At 32.3% G+C, this 22,669-nt stretch overlaps 1 protein-coding gene and 1 long non-coding RNA gene across 2 annotated transcripts in view; both read right to left on the bottom strand.

The window, feature by feature from the left end:
* GABA-B-R1 (gamma-aminobutyric acid type B receptor subunit 1) overlaps positions 1-22,669 on the bottom strand; it is a 615,543-nt gene that overhangs the window by 142,005 nt on the left and 450,869 nt on the right. The window lies entirely within an intron of this gene.
* Positions 9,619-10,844, bottom strand: LOC147071691 (uncharacterized). The gene is made up of 3 exons (XR_015070581.1): positions 10,683-10,844; positions 10,398-10,551; positions 9,619-9,980 (listed from the first exon to the last, which is right to left on the bottom strand). It is a non-coding gene; the product is annotated as an uncharacterized LOC147071691 (long non-coding RNA).

Raw genomic sequence — 22,669 nt, 5'->3', positions numbered from 1 at the left:
TGCGAAGGGTTTGAAAATTATTATTGACAGCAAATTTGGCGCGAGTATTATTATTTTAGTTGAGCAAAGCGACGCCAGATGCCAGCCAGCGTGGCGCTAAAAGACATCATTATAACATGCGATTAATCGGGGTTGTCAGCACACACTCGCAGCACGTTGTCGACTGCCGTAATTCACGACACGAGACACAATCCGCAGTAATGATAATAATAATTATTATTATCATTGCGATCGAGTTCGACAAACGAGGAACGGCGTGCATGTAGGCGCCATGTCAGAGGCATAATGATATATAATATACGTCAGAAGGCATTGTCATTCATTATTAGGGTTGCCAGTGTTGCCACTGCATTAAATATAACGCGAAGGATAATTGGTATCATTAAACTAATGAATAGTGACAGGGTGTAAGTTATAGGTATCGTCACCAGGAAGTTCAGATTCAAATTTTCTTGTCAACATGAGTGTCAAATTAATTGACAGAAAAAAATCAGATTATTGCATTTCTTTTGTAGACTGTCATCGTGCATTTTTCGTAATGACATGATAAAATCTGAAAATCCTCACCGTCCATCAATACGGTCATAATTTCTCGAAAACCGATCTTATCAAGCGGAGCTGTTTGTCCAATCACACACGGGTCAAATTGACGACGTCGACTTGATGTCAACTAAGATAAACATTGAGGCATTTAAAAAAGTTTGTTATTAAAGAGGATGTAATAATTTCGATCCCCCTCAAGCGGTGTCCACATTGGCAACAAGTTGCTGGCAACCTCATTAAATGTCGATTAAAATAATTATATAAAGTCATATAAATATGATAATTATCATGAAATTTAATGAGATTGCCAATGTGGACACGGCATTGATTCATCACTTTCAACCCCTAAATCCACTGTTTTGGCAGAATTTCAGTACAAGGGTACAGAAGATACTACTGCATATCGCTAACGATAAACGACGGTAAAGAAATTTTAGTCAAGATTTTTTATTCTATTTTCTAAACACTTTCTTTCGGCAACAAGGTGCATGGTTGCTAGTCTCGTGCAGTTTCATTTCAGGACAAGGACGTATGAATAATAGTATGGTAATGGTTTATTATGTGGTCTTTCCGCGTTATTACCAACATGCACCTTTCCACGACACAATCCGCTACTAATAGTTTTTGGATTTTTCTTTCGAAAACCATATTATAAAATATTAGTACAATGTTTATAAAAACAATACAGAGAAAGGCAGAGGTTAAACGCTTTTGAAATATGATGCTGAAAGCGAATGCTGAGAATCTTATGGTCACACGTACGAAAGACACCAGATTTGAGACTAGCTCTACTACTTTTATTAAGTATTATTAACGGTGAAAACCTAGAAAATAATATTTTTCATAAATACCAGTTTTAAAGCTTTTGTATAGAAAATTAAGCAAAAATGTTTAATCAAATGTGATATTTTCAGGTGTACACATAAGGGGAGGGGGTTTCGGGTCCAAACCCCCCCCCCAAAAGGAAAAAAATACAAATTATTTAGGCAGACGGAACATTACTATTTCTTATTCTTCGCCAGGACCTCATAACTGAGGATCGTGGCCCGAAAGATTTGGCAGTCGAACACCTTCTGAACGGGTGGCCACTGGAAGACTTCATAAGTTGTGCAACTATCTGGGGCATCTAATGTTTGGTTTAATATGCTGATGCATCATGTCTAAATCTAAAAGACAAGCCAGCGTGGATGCTGACAATCCTAATAATTATAGCTCTTAAGCCACGCGCAATTGACAACTTGTGGATGTGACATCTCGCAATAACTCATAGATGCATACCCTTAGTTATACCTGCAGGCCAGGTGATTATTGCTAGTCTCAAAGTGGGGAGTGTCTGGGTAGAGGGAATGTAATAAGAATAAGTGCAGTAATTCGCGGTTGAAGAGCTGAAAGGTTTTAAGTAACAGTAGGGGAGGGGGGTAAATATGGAATTCAATGAAAATAATAAAAAAAAAAACACATTATTTTAAGATTTTCGTCTTCCTGTGTGCGCGCCTGGATTTTTTTACTTTGATTATATTATTATGTAGATGGGTAGTGATCGAGTAATGTAAGAGTTTAAGCTATAGGTAGTATTGAGAAAAACGCACAAACATTTTAATTGGACACACTCGATGATTATCGTCAAATCGAAACGATAATTATTGGTGTCATGTTAAAGACGGAATCGAAAATCCTAAAATTACTGTCACAGTAGAACTCCCCAATTTTACTTAAGCCCTTTTTCTATTCAGCATCTCAATTGTGTTTGATGTAATTTTCAATAAGAGGTTATCATTATTAAATGTTAATGATAATCTCTCATTGGTGATTCGAAACTTAAATAATTAGTCGCATAAATTATGCATAATGAGAGCATAACATATTATTAATATAATTAATTTTCCGTATGTGCATATGGTGTTTTAAAATAAAGAAATATAATATATGCATTCCATACTAATTTTACCAATTTACACATAGGTTAGCGCGTTGTGTTTGGTATTGATAGATCTGTCATTTGAATTCTACCACCAGCGATAAAATACAAATTTAAAAAAAATCAAAATATATTTTTGGATACATGCTATACTATGTGTTTTTAATGTTTTGCCTTTCCCATGGTATTCGGAACATTCTTCGCCCACAATTATTACAAATTTCAGCGACGCATACCAATAAAATATTTTTAATAAATATGACAGTTTTCATTTATAATGATACTTTTATGGATTGTTATAAATTTCATCCCCAATGATTATGTGTACATTTATTTTCTTTTTTCTTTCGACCATGTCCGATCCTAATAGGACCATATGGGCCTCCACAGAGTGGAGGTTTTGTATTAACAGATTTTATTTTTACAAGAAAAGGATGTCAGCCACTTGCTCAATCTATTAGGTCCATACTCTGGCTCATACACAAACTGAAAAACAATATGTGTACTTGCCAAAGGATTCGAACCTGGGACCCTCGACATTATAGACCAGCGCTTAAGCCACGCGGCCATCGTGGGTGTAGATTTCAACTTATTATTACAATTTGTTACATGAATAGTATATTAAATTTTAGGACGCTTAATCCTGTACTTTCATGTATATATCTTTGAAATTGTATACAAATATTGTTTTGTCAGAATAATAGTAATTGCCTCTTAATTGCATTGTCTATGTATGCCTAAAACTTTTGTTTCATAAATTAATGTGAACTTTATTTTACGATGTTTTTATAAGCTCGTATTCTTGTTTGTCCCGTACAGATTTTTTTCATGTTTGTTCAAGATTTTTAACTGACTTCCCGATTATCTAGACATTTAAAACGTTTAGAATATATCAGAACACGACGGGAATGCATTTTTTAAATACTTTAGGTCAACTTTAAGCAAAATTGAATTCATTTTCAGTTAATTCTGTTTTGTATGTTTCGGAAAAAAATCGTTAAAGGTACTCGTAATATTTACTACTCACTATTATTGGTAGCTAAGTGGGCCCTAGCAACTAAATTATTAATATATACGTGCGTTACTATGGAAATCAATATGAAATATCAAAATGACATTTCAGTATTCTATATTTATTAATACATAGAATTGTCAAGTTTATATGATTCAACAGAAAATTAAAAAACATGGTATATAAAAAGTTCTTTTTATCTTGTAATTATTTACTAATAAATATTTCATTCTATATACTAAATTCTAAAGTTATAATACCATTATTTATAAATCCATATGAAGGTATTGAAGTATTTTTTTTAAATATATAGTAATATTATGCGTGAAGAATTGTAGGCGAATAATATTCCTTAGAATCCTATGCACATAATATTGTGTTAAAAACGTTTTGATATCATTCATCTTAACAATATTCTGCTATATAATTTTATTCTGCAAGTAATTTGGCATATCTTTTAAAGTCAGCAAGCATTATTTGACATCACGATAAGGATAGAATAATATATGAAAATTTGGTACTAACCGTATCATATTATTTAGATGGTTAATCTACAGTACCTATACACCGTTGATAAAAAATATATTATGTTTAGGGAAGTATTTCATCTATATTACAATGTACCCGTTCTTATGGTATACCGAGTCTATAATAGGCTGTAGTTAGGGGTGGTCTTTCTGCAATGGAACTCTCAATCCCGGGGTAGTGGGAAAAATATTATTTCTTTCCCGGGTCAGATGAAATCTTTTTCTTTTTAATTTTCTTTGTGTATGGTAGGAACCAGTTTGGTGGAGTAACACAATAATAATATACTGACAAAAAACATACAATAAAGTTTACAGTTGACAGGGTTCATTTTTTTTACATAATAATGAACATTGTAAATAATTGATAAAAACGATCATAACATGATATTATTTAGAAAAAAAGAAATATTATTAAAACAGTATTATATTAAAAAAGAAATATATCAGTATTAAGTTATTAAACAGTAGAACAATATTGTAAATACAATCATTATAAATTAAATACAAGGAAGTACACAGAATGAACAATGCAGACCCTATTTTAAGGATTTATAAAACAATGCAATCCTATACTCATTCTCACGTAGGTGGAATATGTCAATATCTGAAGTGATTTGGTTGAACAGAGTTATTGAGTTGTCGCCAGGCCAAGTGGCAATAAAAAAATCTATTTTTTGACAAACGAAAGTTAGCAAGTAAACCTGAAACCCAAGGATTCCAACGTTTTCAATACGAGGGTTTTGTAAAAAAAAATATGTTTGTGATACGCACACGAGACAGAAGTGAAACTTTTTGTTTTCTTTTTAATGATAATATTTTATTTCGTTTGTATTTGTTCACATTCTAAGATTGAGACAATTGATTTATTAACGAGATAGACAAAGGGTCTAGGTGCAACTCACCTCATCATACCACCGCTGCTATCGGACAACTTTACGTAGTCTTTTATTTCAAAGAAGTTTTATCTTGTAACTTCAAAGCCGTAGTTCAATTTAATCTATAACCTGTGCAAGTTTGATTAAAATCGTTTAAGTAGTTTTTGAGTAACAGCCGAATGAAATCGTGATAATTTTTGTGACACTGCTAAATCACAAATTGTGGAATTACTGCTAAAATTTGCTAAGTCTCGAAATCATTTTATGGAGTGATGCAATTTGAAAGTTTGACATGCCTCTAAAATCAGGCACTATCTATACTAATTTATTTATGCTTCATGTACATCTTCAATATATTTTTCTATCATACATAATTAAAATATATTATAGACAAATAATTCGTTGTTAACTTTAATTACCTAAATTATCAAATTTTGGCAGCAACCCCAAGAGATGAAATTTCATTTTTAAAAAATCGGCATTACACGATCATGGGATTGCAAACCCTAGTTGTAATCTGTAGCTTCAGTAATATAGGCGTGATGCTGCCAAGCTTCCTCGTTAACATTAACGAGCTTGATAAGAGAAACCGAGCTGTGGTCACCTCATTTGAATACAGTCATCAACGGAAACGTTATTCGCAATTCAACGTAGTGATCGCAGCTATAAAATTGAACCATCAATTGTTATTTTCACACAATATGGTTATGGCTCGTCCTGGGTCTGAGACAATAAAATTTATGGAAATTTGTTGTTATTATTGCTAATCATCTTGGATAATTGTTGGTGTCCGTGATATTAACTAAAATTGTCATTACGTTTCTAAATCTAAAACTATATAGCCGTGAAATAATATTATATCTAGCCGCTTAGGTATATACAATTATTGTTAATACAGAAGATAATCGATCACTAAATATTTAGCAGAATGAAATTTGTGTAGACATCTGGGTACAAAATAGTTAAATACAAAACCACACCTCACTCTAATATCTCCTGAAAAGAGAAGATTTACGAATATGACAATGCGAGAGACACTATAAACGAGACATCACGTAAAAAGTTCCAGTGTTTTCAGAATATTATAATATACAGATGGTTAAAATTTCGTGGAAATAATAATAAAAAAAAAAGTTATTGCAAAGAAGCAGCTACAGCTGATATTATATACAAAAAGCGCAGGAAATTGGAGTATTTAAGATAAATGTTTAGTTGTGAAAATGGCACATCTTACAACTTATGATTTATAGAAATCCACTTATATTTTTACCACTTTTTATCATTTTTGGATACTACGACTCGATTATACATATCATACTGTGGCGTAAATGTAGTGCGTTCGACTGATAACCGAACAATTGGTGGTTCGAATCTAATCGAGAACAATTCGTGTGAAAAAATAAATTATGTGTTACATGTCACCAAAAATACACATCTGATTTCCCAAACGCTTATATTATTAAACTGTTACTTACTTATATGAATATGCTTTAAATTACGAGATTACTCAACCCTATAAAAGTTTTGTATATTTATTACATTGTCACTGTAATAATATATAACAGCTTGAAGTATTTATCATAAAAGTCCTAGATAAGCCTCGCATAAAAACTAGTTTGTCATAAATGGGCGACGGACACACTCTGTCTTTTAAGGGGGAGAGGCATAGAAATTCATTATCAAATTAAAGCTTTAAACATATTTTAATCGATCGATACCTATCTAAATACAATGGGAAAAATAAAATATATTTTTTTATTTCAAAGAGAAAGCGACAAATTTGAAAAAACGGCTAAAAATAAGGGTTTTACTAAAATAAATATTTATTGTTCCAAGTAATTTCTTGAAACAAAATTATCGATTTAACATTGTTTAATAAGTTTTCTTGGAACTGGCGAATCTCTTTTGTCAATTAATTATAGTTTTAATGTTTTTTTTTCAATCTAAAATCAATCGATTTTTACGAAAAATAAAAATGTTCAATTTTCATTAATTGCATCAAGCGAATACGTGAGCCTGTTCAATATATTTTTCTTACTTTTTAGGTATATTTAACGTAATATTTTAATTTATATTTATTATGTTATTTACTAATTTCCAATTAAATACAGTCGTCAAGGACGTGCTGCCTCTAGCGGCAATAACGTGCGATACCGAAATAACTGTCATCTGTATTAGATTCTAGTTCGCATGAATAATAGGTACCTACCTCGTATGTAGATACGTGGCGGTTAGTAGGCATTCACAGAATATTTTATTATCTATGCAGATGTGGCAACGTTGCTAACTGGCAACATCGCACTTTTTTTGACATTGATTTTTATTGTTTACAGTTTTCCATTGCTTTCGAAAGTTAGGTACGGAAGTTGTGTCGATAGATACCTAATGTTAGTTAGTTAGTGTTGGTTTGATATTGCTTGGTGGAATAGTTAGATTTTTGGGTAGATAGCGGCTGTAACAGTGTCTAATACAAGTGTTGTAACGTGAATTCAGTTCATATTTTTTGCGGTTTTTCTAGGTAGATAGGCAGGGGTTTTAACTATGGAGTTTACAGATTCTCTTATAATAAAAGCCCTGCCTATCTACCTAGGAAAACCGCAAAAAATATGTACTGAACGTTGTGTTATATTGTGAACGTCTTAAAGAACCAAATACTGCCTATTCGACGCTTTCATTCTGACGGTGCTGGTAGCCCGTTATAGCACTTTATGAAGGATTAGAGTAACTGTATACTGAGCTTTGAGTAACAGGCCACATACTGCAGATGCCTCATGAGAATTTCAATCTGATTAGTCTGTTCCAAGTCAACCTGATTATGACATCAGAAGAAGAAAAAAATTATTATATAAGTGAAGATATGACATTCCAATCAGTACATCTTGGCTAAGGACACACAGAATTTACTGATTGGCACATTACAGTGGCCACCTAGTCCTAGAAAAGGAATACTAAAAGTTTCACTGAAATATGAGATGAAAAAATCAAGCATATCATGCTATTCAAAATTTTTATTTGATAACGGGCTAGAGCAGTCAGCGGAAGATACTGTCGCATGAAAAATCCATAACATGGATAATATAAACAGAAGCTATGGATATGTGGTTTTTATAAAGGCGAAAAGATCATGTGGCATATGAAAATGGAGAGACTGCACTCGTTTGTTCAGGATGAAAGAAGTTTTTGAAGGAGGTCAAGACCCGTTGTAGTGCCATAAATGATGGTGGGCATGTAGTACCGAAACATATTCATATTTGCCGATATTATATAATATATTCCCACAAGAAATATTTTGATGCATTCTAACGTTGAATTATACCCATAATGTTATACAGCACCTGACTATTGTTTCAATGAAATTGTAGTATATTCATTGTCGTCCCTGTCTGTCCACAGCTTTGTGAATGTGAAATACTCATAAATTTTATTATCATCGATTCCAGTCTGAACAAAATTATAATACTTACATATAATTTCATAATTCACATTGATGCTCGCCTCTTTGTGTACCCGAGGAAAATTCTTTATATATGAAGTTTACACGTATCATGAAATAATTGATATAATAAGCAAAATGTATAAATCGAGATAGTATAGGCGGGCATTGTTGTGTATTGTGTATTTGTGTATTTTTTTTATTACTTCATGTATTACTATTATTTTTTTTTGTCGTTTGTGTGTATTTTAAATTTATAAAGATATAATGGTGTAATTTTACTTATGCGATCATCGGATCTTATCAAACCGAATTGAATGTGTATGTACATTCAAATTGCCTGTACCGACTTATTTGCAGTCATCGCGTAAGCGAAATTACCAAAATATTGTTTTTATAGCACTGTCGCATCACTATTATAGTAAGAAATTATGTTATTATATTCTGTATGAACATTGCCTAATGTAACATGAGAAAAAAAATCTGCAAGACTTGAAGAGCTCCAAGAATACACATTGAGTTGTTATTTCATCTAGTCAATCTATGTGAAAAGACTATGCAAAGACTGATTTTTCATAAGACTAGTATTAAAGGTTGGCGAGCGATTTGCAATACACCTCCGGCTGCCTATCCTAAGTTCGTCATATCAGATCCCTGACGCTTTGGACAGTGAGACTGATAGAGGTTGCGTAGCCAACAAAATGTCATTCTACCTATGGCTTCTGCTGCCCATCCCTCGGAGTAAATCATACATCTCATTGTGGAGAATATGGCAAACACTGATGATGGGTGCAAAATCATCAATTGCATAATACACCATCACCCTGATAGAGCAGACTATGTACAAGACTGTTATACATAAGTAAAAATAGTCTCTATGAACATTATAGGCAAACGACACCTAACATCAATTGGACATGGATCACATTGTGAACTGCACTTTTTCTGGTAAAGAATCTGTTCTGCAAATTGCCACCATGCCAGTTATCATCATCTTCGTCTCCCCAATCCAGAGGGAGGGGGGCTACTCAAGGTAGCAGATTCCATAGTCGCCAAAATTGCCAACCGCTTCTTTCAAAGATTCATGAATACTGACACAGCACTGGCAACAACTTACCTCTGACTCTTAACATTCAGCTATTCTTCGACAACAGTGATGAAATCTCAAGAAAGTTACCCATAAGTGTGAACAGTTACTGTGAAGAACTGAATAGGTTGATAATTATCGAACATATTGGCATAATACAGACATAAATAATTGTAGACAAAAATATTAGGTACACAGTGCAATAGTCAGAAATAAAGACAAATTATGTAAATTGTAATGAAGCGAATTTATCTATATATTTCATTATGAATGTATATATTATATAAAGAATGGTTGTCTATTAAAATATTAGCAATGACGAATGTAACATTAAATTATGTCCTGATATAAATTGTTTTATAATAAATAAAAAACATTGTACACCAAGATTCTTTTTCTTTCAAGCCTTCCTATCATTATCAGTCATGGTAAACAGGTACTTATAGTCTCCACTGTGGATTACTGTTGAATTCCTATCTAAAATCGTGGTACGGTTCGATTCCGGCAACTGCAAAAACACCCCTTTTTCTTTTTCCCTTTGTCCTGAATGGCTTTGTATTCAGCAGCATCATGAACGGTATCCACCTATAAATGATACATAATTATAAATTGTAATAAATAATCATAAAATATAGGTATTATTGTAATTAAGTATATGTACCTATGAGTAATATATTTGTAACAAAGCTTCATTGTCAATTAATTTATCTCATACATAATACCAAATAAATAATAATAGAACTGCGACATTATACTATTTTTTGGCCATGTCCGATTTTAATAAGATCACAAGAGATTTTTTGTTTTCACGAGAAAATGGAAGTTAACCACTTGCTCAATCTAATAGGTCCATATTCTGACTCCAATAATTAAAAACAATACGCATGGCCAGACCCAGAATTTGAACCTGGGACCCTCAATATTATAAGCCGCTCGGCCATTGTGAGCTTAATAGTGATTTACTATGCAATATATAAATAAATTCAACGATTCTGAACATACCTGAAGTAGGAGGTATCTGATCTTATGATACCATATCTAATGTTTCATCGGTGACTCTAAGAGTTTGATGATAAATTTGAATCAATAAAGGGTTCATCGATTTCAATTTCATTATTCCATTCAAATGGGCATAACTCAATTAGCTGCTCGTTGCCTGGAAATATTAATACACGATTAACATGCTACCTACCTTATAAAAATAAAACGTATTTTGGTAACTCACAAACAAACGTAAAATTTTGATATTTGATACATAACAATATTATTAGTATGAATTAATCTTACCTGAAAATAAATTCAAGATTTTGTTGGTTTTAATATTTCTGATAATTTTTTGCCACGCAAATATTTTAAATATGTACAACATGGATAATAATTATGATACTGTAGAACAATATTAAGTCAAACTTTGAAATTGAGTGAAACACGAAATATTTTAGGTTATGTACAGAGTATTATGATATACCAAATGTCATGCAAATACCATAGACAATATACATAAAAAATATTATTATCACCAACTTGATAGGCAATCAAATATTAAATTTAAATATTATTCCATAATATCATATAATTTTAGGACATTGTACAATAATATATTCATTAGAATGACTATAAAATCCAGAATCTGGACTATTCAGTTACATTCATATAATTATTATTACTAGGTCGATTTTCATTATTTTTATAAAAATATGAAGACAGTTCGATTGAAATAAAATGCAATATGTTATATAGATGTATAAAACCATTGTTTAAATAACAACTGTAATTATAACACCGGTTTTTCGATTTTTTCATCGATTTTTAATACGGAGACATCTAGTTAAGATGACTCGAAGGTTCTTTGAATTGGAATGATATTCCAATATGATTTTTCGTATATGCTTTGCAAATCGTGTAATAGATGTCTCTATGAAATCACAATTTTTGATGACATCGCCCTTAAGCCTGAAATGATTTAGAGTCGGCCATCAAGAGGGAGCCACGAGCCGCACCAGGAGGCCGACTTTAAGCCCAACTAAATATATTTTAATTACGGCCTCCATTTATATCGCTAACGAAGAAATATGAAAACGCCTTTACGAGCCTCTGACATTTAATTAAAGAGGCAGCCGCCTCAAGCGGAGGGCGCTCGCCAAAATAAATTTGTTAACGCGAGACGTCTTGTTATATCACTGGGACTGTTTTCATTACATGGTCAGCCATTTAACAACTGTTTTTATATATTATACTTTGTCAAATAAATTGAAGGCTTTTTAATTAAAACTTCAAACAAGACAGTTTATTTAGAACAAGAATAATTTGTTTTTACAAATATCAAAGACGTTGGATGAGATCTTCTTTATTAAGACGAAGCATAAATATAATATGAAAGTGAAAATGGGTTAAACAATAGCCATAAGCACTTGACTTGATTTAGGATTGCAGTTAAGCGCAACCCACATTGAGGTGCATGTCGCCTACTTCCACGCTGTCACGGTGAAAATTTAGTCTATGGTTTCGTCATTTCGCAGAATATTTTGAACGTGCACCATCTCGTTAATTCACTGAAGAATGACACTGATGAAAAGTGCCTACTATAATGTATTAGTAATTTGAATTATTGTTAATTATTCATGCTAATTTCAATTATTAATTTAACGTTTCTACGTGTGCGTACGTTAAAATACATGCGGCATGACATTCATAAATAATAGAGCCCAACTTGCAGACCATAGATAATAGACAACGTTCTTATCGAAGATACACAGTGCCAACCGCTAAAAACAAAAAAACGTGATTTTGAAATGATATTTGAAAAATGCAGGCATGTGGAATATGATAAAAACGTTCGAAACGTCATGCAGGTGCCGATGTAGTGCAGTTCAGCGTGAAATTCCTTCATTCCTGTTTTAATGATTACGGCAGATTTTTCCAACTGAAAATGTTCATTTAAAGGTTCAAAATGTGCTACGTGATGGGAGCATCAGTCTGATAACATTTTAAACACTAAGAACAACGACATTACACACTTTTCCCCCGTAGCGGCAGCCCGTGACAGCAGGCGACAAGCACCGTGACAAGCACCTAAGTTTGGGCTGCGCTTTAGCTGCAATACTCGTGCTGTGTCTCTTTGTCATTTTCCTTGCGCAATTATATGATTTATCAGAAATGCAACACACACACACACATAGTCGCAGATCTAAACGATTTTAGTACTTAAACTCATATTCTATCCAACTCGTCAATTATTAAGTCCGATTGAAATACCTCGTTTAAGTTGTCACAATATTATGATAGATATTATGCTTATTTTTATTTAGAAAAATTAAGCAAAAGGCTATTCCTGCTATTATATGTGTAGGAAAACCACTTTTTGTATAAGAGAAGTGGGAAATAGCTTTCAGGCGTTGGAAAATTCTAATGACGCGCCAAGTGAAGTAAAAGAACGTAAATGGCGCCAAAATGATGCAAAAACTTTATATTATCGCCGGCAGAGGCGAAAGTTTGCGCGAGAGATTTTTAGCGCGAAAATTAGGATAGAGAGAATATTTTATATATATTTTTTCCTGTTGCAAAGTTAATACAGTGGGCTAGCTGAATTTTTGATCTTGAGTGCGAAAAAATCGGCGCGGGATAGCATAGTCTCATTTTTCTTATGAATATGGTTTGGTATAATATGTAAATCAGTACAGGTACATTGTAGTAGCATTTGCGATTCGCAGGTGTATAGGAATTATTTATAGCAATGCCTGTTTCAATGCAAAATTATACATATTATATTTACTTAATAATACATGAATAGTTAAATATGAGATCAAACAATATATTGAGGCGTCTCACTAAATCACCCGGTGGCTGTGATATAGTAAAGCACCGCCATCTTTAGATTAATAAAGCCTGAGCATAACTTTTTGCACAAACAACGAGTGGTCCACTTTTCAGCTGTCAAAATTAGATCCCAGATTGCTTGCGCTTTCTCGTTTCAAATTGAATTATAAAAAAATCTCAAATTAAATATATTAACTATCAGTGTTATTTATAAATAATATACATTTCTGTTATTCATCAGCTGTCGAAGTCAGACTAGTCCTTCATACAAAAACCGGTGGTACCTAATATCGATTTCCGAAAAATATGTAGCATTGATCTATGCATTACATTTGTAGAATGTGTGTTAATGCTAGTGTATCATTTATCATGTAACTCATCTATCCAAATCAAACCATTCCCTGTGTGATATACAATATGACAGACGCGTCAGTATGAGTACTCTATAGAACAATGACAGGCAATGACAGATCATCCATAGACAACAACGGGAGGAGCGGAAAAAGTAAGACCAGTCGTTGTGAATGTATCGGCTTTCTACTTGAGTTGGCATAGTCGGAAGTCATAGGCACCTATTTTAACGATAATTAGTTTCAAGTTTACTTGTAAGTACGGGGAACATTCCATGAAACATAACATTCATCGTTTTCTATTTGAAATGATTGAATTAATACTATTTGATGTAGGTATTATAAATTCCACACATGTATCCCATTATATTATTATTATTATATCATATGTTTCGATAAAGCATTCGGTTTGTGTGTATTAGAATATTTATTACTACTGATATCCATTACGAGTGACATATATTATAATATATCTTAAGTCATGAATATAATATAGTATAAATTAATACCACCTATCGTGGAGCTTATAAACTACTGATTAACTAAACTAAAAGTAATCTCATTAATAGCACTCAAATATTAGATTACATTTCATAAACGTTACATCCAAGAAAAACTGATATTAACCATTTGCTCTACCTACTAGGTCCATACTCTAGGTCCAAAGACACATTGAAAAAATAACATTCGAACCCGGCACCCACAATTAAAAGCCAACACGTTATCGTTAATCAATCAGTGATGTCCCTAGAAAAATTGCCACCCTAAGGCAGACTTAGAATGCCACCCCTTTCATTTTTAGTCCCAAATTGTATGATATTTTTAGGTACCTTCCCAGCATCATTTATTTTCGGCTTAAACAGACAAGTGCAACAAACATTACAAAAAAAAAATGACACACACACCATCTACTAGGAATAAGAGCATTTGACTGAAACATATTCTTAAACAGCGACGATTTTGGATACATGAAGGTCTGAGGCGCTGACAGGTTTGGAGCTCCTCTTGTTAAAAATTTTACCTCGGTACTTTTTAACGAAGCAACTGGACCGTCTGCTTCATGGATAACCGCCACTATTCTCAAAAGTTGTAATATTCGTATTCGTTCCTTTATTTGCCGCCTTTTATAATGTGCCGCCCCTATATAGTGCCTGCCTTGCCCACCCCCACAGGACGTCACTGTAATCAATAATTAATATTTATGTCAAACTTAAACAACGATTCGTCGTCAAACTGTTTTAAATAAACGATCAAAAACTGTGTAATAAACACAAACATGAAATTGCAATTAATTTGCTTAGTAAGTATTCGGATAATTTTATTTATCTAAATACCAGGTTATTTGGTTATTACCATTGTCGAGTGTTTGAAATAACTACGAAGTATTAAATTATTGATATCACAGTATAATTTAAATTTATTTTAGTTATGGTGCGATATGGAACATGGATGAAAAGGGTTTGACTAAACTACACGATCTAATAACAAAGAACAAAAAATATATTTAATTTTTTTTAAGCGTCGTCACTTTTGAAGGTTTTAATAGCCCAACTAAAAATAGTACCTATGCATGGATCAGTTTCCTCGCAGTACAAAACTGGTGTGAAGCGCATTTGTACGGCCGAATATACTAGTAATACTATATTCAATAGAGATCTGGCATTTTACGTTAAAATTAATATAAAATCAGCGTAGTCAAATACAGACAATATGTTTTTAATATGTAAATTTGACTATTACCTTCCGTTGCCTACGATATATTATTTTATTTTTTACGAGACTTAAAAAAAAGGAAACACATGTACTCGCATAACTCATGCAGAGCTTTTCCACGAGCTTATTTTACGAAGATTGATGATTAGCTTTTTGCCCAACCTCTATTCAAAGAGATAAGTACTAGGTATGTACTTAATATATTATCCTCAAAAAAATGTAATTCGTTAAATAAAATAAGATCTTTTATAGTATTAAATATTTATTTTTTATAATTTTACCGAGTTTTTGACAGGGACCCAGTGTCATACCGCGTTCATGTATTCGCCTTAAATTGCGGATCCGTTGTTCAGGCCATTCCCTTAATTTCAAATTGAAGAACTTTTAGTCCTTTCCATTAACGGCCCACGTGCTCGTCGTAGGTCAAAATTGAGTTTTTTTTGTATTTTCAAACCATGATCCTGGACACTCCTTAAACTTTGTAGATAATCTATTTATATAATTTTGAAGCCTTATTATCCTTTATAGTTATTTTAAACAGTTAACATAATTTTACTCCCTACTTTAATTATAGTTTGTCAATTTATGGCTACGGCCGTATGTTGTAGCTTAACCACTGGGGAATGACAAAAGAAATGGCGTATTTCAAAAAAACACTACCTTATTCTTAGGTCAATAATTATTATAAAGCAATCATTATTCATAAGATGTTTATCACACTTGAATGGTCAAAGACATAGTTTATAATAAGTAACTTTAGAATCATCTTCAAATGTGTTAATCTTGCCCATTTTTTGAATAATAAAATGCCTAATTCTTGTCAAATTTGGGATCACAGAGATTATCAATATAATTTTTTATCGTGAATATTTTACAAAAATTATCTCGTAATAAATTATACTAATGGTTTTATAAATGCGTTTAAAAATTAATAAATGTAAAAAATCTTAACACCACTGCACAGTTATGTACCGAAATATGACTTTATTCTAAAACATTAGAGCGATAGGTTTAAAAGAATACTATTTTATGTAACAAAAATACTTTATGCAGTCATCAAATGTTTAAAATAACTATAAAGGATAATAAGGCTTTAAAATTATATAAATAGATTATCTATAACGTTTAAGGAGTGTCCAGGATCATGGTTTGAAAATACAATAAAAACTCAATTTTGACCTTCGACGAGCATGTCCCCCCTTAATTAATATAACACACTTCAGTTCCTCAACGTTTTAATAAACATCAGCGATACTCTGTGATGCTTGAATTTGAGACATTGAAACGCTATGTGTAAAATATCCTTATTCCCACGAGAATTTCCAATCTTAGTGAGCAATCATAGTGTGGAACTGATCTTTTCTACTCAGAAGCAATTAGACAAACTAGGATACTGGGGATGCAGAAGTTATAATGGACTTACTTTATTTCTCAGTATCTAGGGTATGTGCCGTAGTGGGAATCTATCCATATGTTTTGGCACAAATTCTTTTAAAAAAACTATTAAATCATAGTGGTTACATATTCGGTATACTTATTATTTATAATAAAATACTGTGGCATATGGGTGCGGGTCCGAATCACATTATCAAATGATTCATAAAGATACCTATGTGACCCAGGCCTATATAATCAGCTATTTACATCTTTAATGCACTTATATGTAACGTCGTTGGCTAAATTAAATTCTTGTATGAGTTTCCATATGTATTTTACCACGTTTTTATTAGCTCGTATTCTTGTTTGTCCAGTACAATTTTTTTCTTGTTTGTCCGATACTAATCTTGCAATCGATTTTTAACTAACTTCCCGAATGGATAGACATTTGAAATTTTTAGAATATATCAGAAAACGATGACAATGCATTGTTTTATTACTTTTAGCCATCTTTAAGCAGAATTGAATTAATTTTCAGTTAATTCTGTTTTGTATAGAAAGTTATTTTGGAAAAAAATTGTAAAAAGTAAAACACTATTATTGGTTGCTAAGGGGGTCCTAGAAACTAAATTATTAATATATACGTGCGTTACTATCGAAATCAATATGAAATGTCAAAATGTCATTTCAGTATTTTCTATATTTATTCAGTATTTTTTCTATCAAGTACAAAAAAAGTATTTATGAATACATAGAATTGTCAAGTATGATTCAACAGAAAAATTAAAAACGTGGTATATAAAAAATTCTTTTTATCTTGTAATTATTTTTAAATATAGTCGTTTGTTTAGTTGTTACTGCTTCCATTTAAGTATATTTCATTTAATTATTAAGATATTGAAACTACTCATAACTTCTTTAATATATTTTTCTTATATGTGGCTAATTACTGCAATTGAAAAAAGTTACGTTACTTAAAATAAATGTAGAAAAATAGTATTTTATAAGCCCAATAAAGATAAAGTGTGTAATATAATATATAATATACCATCAAGGTGATACCATTTCACCTAAACTATTCACCGCTACTCTTGAGAACTTATTTAGGAAACTTGATTGGGAGGAAAAATGTGTTCCAATTAATGGGGAGCACATCAGTCACCTGCGCTTTGCAGATGATATTGTTATACTTTCACAAGACCCGAAAGACCTCCAAGGTAGAATGCAAGAACTCGCGGATGTCAGTCAAACGGTCGGCCTAAATATAAACGTCTCAAAGAAAAAAGTGATGAGGAACTGTTTTTCGGACCCTGCGATTATCTGTATTAATGGCACCCAACTCGAGCAAGTCAGCAGCTACGTCTATCTCGGACAGCAGGTGTCCATAGACGGAAGCATGCATGATGAAATTGCTAGAAGAACAAAGCTGGGATGGAGTGCTTTCGGATGTCTGAATAGTATCTTCAAGAGTGACCTACCATTATGTCTTAAGCGTAGGGTGTTCGACCAATGTGTGCTACTTGTGCTCACGTATGGCTGCAAGACGAAAACCCTCAACACGAGAGATGTCCAAAGACTAAGAGTCGCACAGCGAGGCATGGAGAGGTGTATGTTGGGCATCACGCGAAAGGACCGTAAGAGAAACGAATGGGTTAGGAAGCAGATAGGAGTACGCGATGTAATAGACGTTGCCAAACAGCTGAAATGGAGATGGGCGGGGCATATTGCTAGCCAAAAGGACGGCCGCTGGACAAATGCCGTCATCCAGTGGTACCCAAGGGACACGAAACGGCCACAGGGTCGCCCTAAAAGACGAACTGGTAAAGTTCGGCAGAAATACGTGGCAACGAACGACACAGGACCGAGAGAATTGGAAGAAGCTTAGTGAGGCCTTCATCTAGCAGTGGGTTGACCCCGGCTGATGATGATGATGATGATGATATATAATATAGATTTAATCATGGTTGTAAGATACAATTTTTTGTAGTCACAGTGAACAGACGATAATAATCTCCTTAAACAATAATAATAAAGAGTGTCATTTTTTGGTATAATGCCCCTCTACTGGAAAAAAATGTTTTGTTGTCTATCTGTAAAATAAATTTTTTCATAAGATTTTATTAATTGAGCTGGATTTTCAAAACCATGTTATACAAGCATTTTTGATGTTAACATTTAAGCTAGAAGATTCATTGCGTGATAAGCTGCATTCAATTTCAAGACAACCATATTAATAGCGGGTTTTTTGGTTGTTAAAGAAATGAAAACACGTCAACAATAATAACAAAAAACTTTTCAAAGTATATTTTGAAAACATCAGGTTTTGTTAGTGAGCAATAAAATGGTTTTATTGTGGTATTATTTGAGTGGATAGAGTTTACAAAGAAACGATTTTTTAAGAAAAGATACATTATTATTGTGTTTATTGAAAACGTATTACAAACTTTATGCTATCAAATGAGTTAACAAAACGTATTTGATATCCATTTCAATGTAATATTCTACTATTATAATGTATAATATCGTCAATATATTTCTACAATATCTTCAGGTATTATGATATATTATTAGTTTTGAGGGAACTCAATTTTCACTTTCGAATTCAAATATTTTTATATGATATTATTATAATATTTTGTAATCGATACTGAAAATAGAATAATTACAAGATAAAAAGAACGTTTTATATACAACGTTTTTAAGCTTTCTGTTGAATCTAAACTTGACTTGACTAGCTTGAACGATCAAAAAAATTTGTACTTGATAGAAATAATACTGAAATGTCATTTTGACATGTCATATTGATTTCTATAGTAACTCACGTATATATTAATAATTTAGTTGCTAGGACCCCAGACCCCTCCCCTAACAACTAATAACGGTGTCGAAATAACTTTTCATACAAAACAGAATTAGCTGAAAAATAATTCAATTCTACTTAGGGATGGCTAAAAGTATTTAAAAAATGCATTGGCATCGTGTTCTGATAATATATTCTAAAAGTTTCAAATGTCTAGCTAGTCGGGAAGTTAGTTAAAAATTGATTGCAAGATTTGTTCCGGACAAAGAACTACCGGACAAATAAGAATACGAGCTAAGAAAAACATTGTAAAATACACAAGATTTTAGAATGTTAGATTCATATTAATGAAAAAATACTTCATTTCGAAACACATGTATTAGAAAAACTCTTTGATTTTAGATTTTTTTTAAAAAACTAAATGATATTCGAACTTGTATTCTTTTGCTATCCGTGTAAGTACACTTTGTCGATTAAATACTATCTATTATATTACCAAGTGAAAGAGCAAGTGAAAGACCAAGTGAAAGAGCTGACTGGGGGCTGAGAGAAACGGAAGATCGAGAAGGATGTAAAGTCTTGGTCGCTCAAAGGATGGCGAAATTTAAATGTGGTCACGATCCTCAGCCATGAGTGCACGACCAAGAAGAAGAGAGAGTCATAAAAAGTAATTTTCATGAATTATAGACGGATCGACAGCTTAAAGACTAGAGCACTCACCAGGAAAGTGAAGGATGTGATTTCGAATCATACTCGGTCCATCTTTTTTCTAAAACTCTTTCTAATGCGTATGTTTCTGAAGTTTTTGAAAATGATTTATTTTTTATTTATCATGTCGACACGCAGATCAAAAGGCAAATATTCCGAAATCACATGCGGACCCGTTTTATAGACATTTTGTGATAAGCAGTCTTATATAATTTACAAACTATTTATTTTATTCAACGGATAATTCAAAATATTTCAGAATGTAACATTCTTTATATTGAACATATTATTACTTACTTTGAAAACACCTCAGATAATAAATATACCTACTAGAAAAATCTTTGAAAATAATAAAACGCCTGAGACTTGAGTCCATTTCTGTCAATGTGCTTCACCAATTAAGCGACAACCATCATAAATGTAATTAACACGAAATTTACTAGTAGTATTAACATATTATTATCTAAATGCTTATAATATTGCGTAAATTTTTGGTCGTCCGTTTTTTTTATTTATAACGTACCTACACTACGCTAATAAATTGATAAACTATTTATTTTATTCAACGAATAATTCACAACATTGGCACGAATTCGCAGTGGATACGGATTTAAGTCCCATTGGACCATCAATAATATATAATTTAATGAGACAATGGCAAAAACTTTATCCCAAGTTTGTAGCACGTATTAGTGATCGGTTTGGTTTTAACTTTAAATGGATAATACCGAATTTAAAGTAGGGAGGGTTATATATTATATTATCAAAGCGAAAATACTTGTTAAATTGCAAATTAAACCGGAAACAAATTTTATAAAACTTTCAACTTGACTCAAGAAACGACGCCATTAAAAACTTAAATGAAGAATACAGCCAATAATTAAAGACGTTCGTCCATGCTCATTAAAATAATAACGGCTTTCAAATGAAAAATTTTGCAAGCTTTTATTCTATAGTATTAAATTTTCTTGGCGATGACAATGCTTTAAATACTCGTTAAGCTCTTACTTGCTGGGAAATTTTAAGTAATCTTGTACTGACGTCATTTTTTAGGTATTTAAGTCTACTTCATACTTTGCCGCAACCTTAGTATGTAAATATAAAAAGTATAATTAGGGATTGCAATACTGAATTAATATAATATCAATACCGGTATTTCGGTATTAATTATTAAATACCGGTATTTGTCAAAACATAATATTATAGATCAATAAATATAACTATTGAAATCTATCTAAAACACTATTTTATAGCAACCTAAAGTACCTACCTATATTATATATATTGACTTTATAGATATTTATAGATCATAATATTTTAGAACTGCTAATTTTTACAAATATAAGTCCGGGTATAGGAAAATCTCTCTCAAATTATATATGTAAACTATGTTAATTCATCGCGACAATTCTATAAGTAAATTTGAGGCATTTCGTTTTAATATTGTTTAACTTTTTTTGGTTTCAGTAAATTTATTTGTGTTTTGGCAGCATAAAACCTATAAACTAAATTTATTATACAATATAGTTAGTAGTGAGTGATAAAAGAAAATCACATTAAATTTATTTTCGAAAAACAAACGCGTATGCTTCCTTAATACCGAAAATGCCAGTATTTTGGTATCGATCAATTTAATAGTTGAATACCAGTTTTTAAATACCAGTATTGCGATCCTTAAGTATAATATGTCTAAGTAATAAAAAAATGCTGCTCCAATTTTGCGGACTGTTTACTATAAACTAAATTATCACAGAGAAGCAATTGAAACCACTGGTGTAAAAATTTTGTTAGAATACTTATTTTTATATTTTATGTTCGTTTATATTAATTCGCATCCCCCCCCCCAATATACTAATACTCACACCATAAAATTATGAATACAATTAAATATAGAAACCCCCGATGTAACTTATCTTATTTTAATGAGATAATACTATCTTTATTATACGTAGTCGTTACATCGATGCTACTATAAAATAATCTAGATGATAACAACCCCCTCCCCCACTACCTGTCATTTAGATAAATCAAATTGAATTAGGTATTGATACCGAAAAGAATGGATGAGGAACTCACATGTATGCTGGCAGCGTTCTTCACGAGTATCACCTTGATTGAGGGTTGTGTGGACATCAGGACATATAATTCAAGATAAAACACGTCTTTGATTTGACAATTTCCCTGCGCAGGGACGTTTAATTACATTAACTTTTCAGACATTGGTTGGATTACATCATTAATTACACTTGCACAGGAGTCTTAGATTTATATATCGCACAGTCACTATGTGGGAGCACGTGTTTGAACACATTGGCCAAACTGGCGCGAAAACGTTTTGTCGGGGACGCGACGCGTGGTTTTGAGGTGGTTATAGGGATTATTAATAACACAATAACGGGGAAAGAGATTCACTAACTTATCATATTGAGACAAGCGTGGCCAGGCCACGCCGAGCACGTGGTCCTGGACACCTACCACTCTCCCGGGAGAATTTGTACTGCCCGCAATTA

The sequence above is a fragment of the Rhyacophila brunnea genome, unplaced genomic scaffold, assembly GCF_057557595.1.
Source record: "Rhyacophila brunnea isolate RB1 unplaced genomic scaffold, BYU_Rbru_1.0 scaffold_2, whole genome shotgun sequence".
NCBI classification, from domain to species: Eukaryota; Metazoa; Arthropoda; class Insecta; order Trichoptera; family Rhyacophilidae; genus Rhyacophila; species Rhyacophila brunnea.
The sequence above is the reverse complement of the archived record's forward strand: the minus strand, read 5'-3'. Positions and strand labels throughout refer to the sequence as shown.